We start from the raw sequence: 6,000 nt of genomic DNA on the forward strand, positions 1-6,000 counted from the left end.
TCAGGTTGGAGCTGACAGAAAGCTCTGGTAACTCAGATAACCACTCCCTACAACTGTGGTGAGCAGAGAAACATCTCAGAATTCACAACATGCTGAACCCCCGTGAGACGTGGTCTTGTTTCAGATTGCAATTCTAATTTGCCTTACCTTTGATATACTGAGGGGAAATTACTTTCCCTAAATTGACATATTATTAAGATATTATTCTAGTGTGCCACTAGCAAAGGCTTAGTTTCCTAATGTGCTGTTGGAGGTTAATCAGTGTCAAACACTGTATTGTTTTTGTCTGTATGAAATGAGCCCGGTGTTTGCATATCTCTGTGTGTGTGTGTGTGTGTGTGCGTGAGTGTGCTTTCTTAATCTGTGAAAAACATTGCTGTCCAGATGTTTAGATTTGAAGTCTATTCTTGTTACCATTTTCCACAGCAAGCGACAAATTATTCCGAGCCCTTGTTTTCACACACTCAGCCTCTTCACTCAGTCAGTGCTTCACCACTCACTTCTCAGGGACGTTGTTTATGTACAGTTCTATTATGTCACAGGAGATTAGTTCCTTTTGGTCTGTGCACACTAATCCCTCACTCTTTTCTAGGAGCCGAGCCAGTGTTTAGCCAATGTTCCTTTCTGTGTGAGCCAGCCCAGCCCCTCTCCCTTTCAGACTGTCACAGTCCCGCTCCACACACACCAAATACCATGGCCCTCAAGTGTGAAAACCTCAAAACAAAAGGGCCTCCAGCCTCCTTTGAGGCACGTTGCAAGACGTCCAAGTCTCCGAGGACATAAAAGAAAGGAAAAAATGCAACAACTAAATAATAGGCCAGTCGTCAGTACAAAAGCTTTGTCTCTGATGGTACAAGGCCAGTGAGGGCTTATTCACTTTGCATGACATTACATCCCTATTGTCAGAGTCAGGCAGGGGATATTGCTTTCAAATTTAAACACATAGTTCTGAAAACAATATTATTCATTTGGCTCTTTGAATAATCCCAGTCAGTTAAATGTTTACCTGTATTCTGGTTGACATTAGCCCCTATTTTATTAGAATTGAGAGTAACACAAGAGTTCTTTTAGAGGAGCGCAACAAAGATAGGCTGTTTCTCCCACACATTTCCTCTGACCTCTTTGCACCCGTTCTGCAGATTAACACTGCAATGAGCCATGCATCACTATTTATCAAATCTAAGCCACTTTTATGGGTCATCCTACAATAGTTGACTGAACAACTGTAACATTACTCCTGAAAGGATGGGTGGAGTTCAAGTTTTGATGATAGGTTCAATCCTCGCTTGACTTTGAAGAATGGGGCGAAAAATAAAATGGATGGACTTTACTTTCCCTTTTCAGATGACACAGATCGTAACCTGAATGATTCGAAGGCTCCGAGTTTCACTCTCATGTGAGTTTCAGGTCAGTGAGATCATCGAGCAGAGCCAGGCATTTGCTCCAGATTACTACCACATGGACTATGTCCTTTCGCGTGGGTACTCCTTCAATATGATGAGATGGAATATATTGTTTGTGAGATTGATGAAAAATAACCAGTGTTTCCCCCCTCCATTAGGAAAGGCAATGTTGCTTTAATGCTGTGGTATGGTGAGAAATCTGACCTTGCCCTGGGCAGTGGCATGTTTCTGGTTAGGCTCTGGTGAGTGGGACCAGGCAGGGGACACATGAAAGGATCTCTCTGTCAGGCCGCAAAGATGTTCAGTCTAGGTGTAATGAAGACCAGAACACATGGACAGACCTGAGAACATGCATGCCACACATTATACAAGTACTAGAACTACAACACTGTTGGCAAGCGCAGTATTCCTCTCCTGCTCTTTCAAGGTTGACAAAGTGAAAGAGCTTGATAAGCACGTGTGTGTGTGCTAAGATTAAAAAGCAGCACTACCAGGACAGAAATGAAAACACCAAAACATCCAAAGACAGATAGATATTGTCTGTGTGTTTTTCTGCCTTTCATTTTAGCAACAATTTCCTTTGCCTCTGTGGCTCCACAGGGAACTTGATTTCCTAGATTCTGCCTGGAAAAGGTTCCTTTGGTGTGTATTTTAGATGAAATGAAGACGTACAGGGTGCAAGTCAGCTGCTGAGCTGTTAGAATAATTTCATAACAAAATTCTTTCATACAAAACCAAGTTATGAGTTTGTGAGTTACACTTGTGCAATCAATACCATAACCTCAATCTCATAATGTTAATTTCTTCTGATACTGCGTCCGAGGGGAGCAATTCAGCTCTATGGTAATTTTGTGGCAGTTGTGGAGAAATATTGAATTCTGTAATAGAAAGATGGGTTTCTAATATATAACAGGAGGTAACATATAAAAACAAATTAAACAAAGTACATGAATGTATTTAGCAAAATGCACTTAAAGTATCAAAAGTAAAAGTGCTAATAGTGCAGAATTACCCTTGTCAGAGTAATATAATTATTATTAAGGAGTATTATTATTGCATTAGCATGCACACAGCATTTTAAGGTTGTAGGTGGTTGAGGTGGCACTAATAATGTTTTACTCTGTATTTTGTAAACTGATCATATGTTTTGCAGGTAAAATTTAAATAGGCGAGGACAATATTTCCCCCAGAAATGTGGTGGAGTTGTGTAAAGTGGTAGAAAATAGAAATACTAGAACTACTTTGCTCAAATGTACATTGTTACTTTCCACCACAGTATGCTACAGTATAATACAACAACACAAACTACAGCCTCAAAACGGTCATATAGTTGAATATTAAAATTATTAGCATCACAAACACAGGATTTATATCAGAGGTACTGACTTGCATTGTACGGATTTTCCCAATATAGTGTTAGCTCAGTGTGTAAAACATAGCCAGAGTTTTTAATGATGACCCGTACCATTACTCCAACAAGACTCCTGCTGATCCTTATCCTGCAATAAAACACACTTTCTTTAATGGACTTGGATCCTCAGAGTTTGGGTCAAAGGTAAGCAAGAGGTCCAGTCTGTTTGTGTTTACAAAGAAAACGTCACCAGAGGAGCCATTATCTAGATCGCTCTTTCCAAACCAAACATCCTACTCCACAGGCATACAAAGTGAAGAGACCAGGCAGGAAAGTACCATCCAGCTGGGTAATAGCTGCTTATAATCCCCTCTGATTAGTGTTAATCCCCTTAATGCTTCTTCCTGAGAATAAACACATGTTGACCCAAGTGACCCACTCCTAATTAATGAAGTTAGGCAGTGTGGTATGCTGTCATCTATTCATAGTGGTCAATCCAGTGTTACAGGAGCTTGTTTTGAGTCACAGTTTGCTCTAAATAATACGACTCACAGGTAATAACTCAAAAAAACCAACGGCTGACATTGGCTGGTGTCAGCTTTTCACAATACAGTACACCCCCAGGCGTGACTAGTGATGAGGGGCAACTTTCCGTCTTGTGTTCTTTTCTCCTGTGAAGTCTGTGTGCGGGGTCGGTAGCTGGGCCTCAGAGGCGAAGCAAAGTTCACAGGTCAGCATGTACCCAGGAGGATGGACGGCAGCGTGAGGGCAGGGCCCAGGCTCGGGGACAAGGGGAAGGGGTCAGGGGTTGAGTTCAGATGGAATCCACACAGAGGATGTTGAAATAGATATTGTCAGGGGAGAGCAGAGCTTCCACCACTTTTCCTGCTGGAACCCGCTACGGACTCCTCAAGGCAGGCACAGGCAGACACATCTCCGACTCCAAGCACTAATTCAAAGGTGTTAATAAGATGATACTTCTGCCATACAGGGCAGGTGTTACAGTAAAAGAAGGAATTATAACAGGAATAATTTGATGTGTAAACACTCTGCTTCAGCGCCTCGGCTTCCTCAGTATCTCGAAAATAAACTGGGGTGACCTAAAAAAGAGCAGAGAAGAACGATTTTGGGGGCTGTTTAGAGATTAGAATCACTGTATTTTGTTCTTTACACCAGCTCAGACACAGCTGCATCATTTAATCCACAGATTTCTCTGAGGAAAACCTGCTCTGTCTCCTTCTTGATTGTTCAGGGCTGGCAAGGACTGTCTTTTAAACAGCCAGATCTATATGTCTTCAAATGCAGTGTTCTCTCTCCACATGGAAGGACTGCTGTGGATCAGCATCTGGTTTATACCCAAAATAATAAATGTACCTGTTTGTTCACATATGGTCAGATGGCATCTGAGGTCATCATTGCTCACAATACAAGCAGTGGGACATTTTTCAAAATTTCTGTTAAATCCATTTGTTGGTTCTGAGAGAATCAAAACGAGGCATGAGCTGAAAAGGGAGCATGAAATTGATTACTCTGTAAAAGAACAGCTTATATCTGCAATCACTGGTCAGAGAAGCAAAAGCTGTTACAGCCCCACAACAACATGGAGCAGCAATCGACTCCCCAGATACTGTGTACATTAGCACCAGGATAATATGATGTTTTTGGTTTTGTTTTTATTTTGTATGAATATGTTGATGTAAATATATTACAAACAAAGCCAGCACATGGCTCGAAAACTACAATGTTTATATAATGAAAATGTGGTATTTCATCCTGTCTGTGTGTGTGCGTGTGTGTGTGTGTGTGTTCCAAGGCTAAGAGCTCATTTCCACCCTTGATGATCACAGGCACCATTGATTGTAATGCTGACGAGCAGGCTAGTTCTGCCCGTGGCGTACAAAGGAATCTGGACATGTTTAAAGCTCTAACTTTCAAGTTTTTTTTGTTTTTTTTTCTATGCTGGTATGAAGTTGAATGCTGATATCTCGGGCAGCTGGTTCTCATTAAGAAAACATGATGTCAAACAGAGGGCCTTGACTGGTGAAAGTCAACTGCCCTCTTCGCTCTGTGGTCGTCGGTGTCTCTCGTCATTTGCCAGCCACACTCAGAGCTGTTAGACCTGGTGGACGTGTTGGTCAGCTTTGAATGATGGTTCTGGGTGTTCATGTGAAAGAAATCATGCAATGCATAACTTTGACTCACACATGAATATAAATCAATTGATTTCTCAGTTCCCTTCGTTTTCACAAACTTGTTAGAAATACTAAATTAATTTTGTAAGTCTGAAAAGTTGGTCCCATTTTCTGATAAAGCGAACTTTATAAAAATTGTGACTAATGGCTAATTAATGGTTAATAATTAACTTGTTTGTGTTTAATTAAGGCCTCATACATCAGCAATAAACCATTTAAAAGAACAAAATTTTTGGTTTTCAGTTTATGAAGGATCCCCTTGCCGGCTGAATGCTTCTTTTTATTTTCATTCTAATTGTCAAGAATAACCCCTTATTAATGACTTGCTCACTTTCTAATAACCCTAATTTACAGTTATAAATTACCCATAAAGGGTTCTGGTATTTTACTCTCCAATAAACAACCAAATCTGCCCAAGAGTTGCACCTATCAAAACCTTTTTTACTGTTCCATGGAGCATGGTAAATAAATAATTTATTAACCATTAATTAAGACAAAAGATACAACTTAGGAGCCCTTCATAAGGCATGCCTCATTAGAAAGCAGCACCAAAAAATGCAGATTACAAGGAACATCCAATACTTTCATGACTTGAGTTTATGGCCTCAGTGATGGCTGATCATTTCCTGTGCTTCAGCATGCTTTGAGACACAGCCTGGTCTTGTTTGTCTCAAAGAGTGAGGATGGTGGTGCAGTGGATAATAACAATATTGTTACCATACTGAAGTGGGTATTAGCAGATATTGAGTGTAAATATCTCGGGACAGCTTTAAAAACACACTGGATGGATCAACCATATAAAACAGAGCCGTAACATCCTGCTCATAAATCCTTTTGCAAGCATGCTTTTTTCAGCCTGTTTGCAACATAAACAGTTCCGTTTGTGTTGAGGTGTTGAGTGGAGCCAAGATTTAGGTGAGCTGAGGGAATCCTGTGATTCAGTGTCAGGACAGGCCACTGTGTCTGTGCAGCCTGTAACACGTTTACGGTACTCGAGAGGAGTAAAACATATGGTATACATGTTAGAAAGGTTTACAGAGCGTGGTTAAACAAG

This window comes from Trachinotus anak, unplaced genomic scaffold, assembly GCF_046630095.1.
Source record: "Trachinotus anak isolate AG129_WGS33_773 ecotype Australia unplaced genomic scaffold, CSIRO_AGI_Tana_v1 ptg000001l, whole genome shotgun sequence".
Classification (NCBI taxonomy): Eukaryota; Metazoa; Chordata; class Actinopteri; order Carangiformes; family Carangidae; genus Trachinotus; species Trachinotus anak.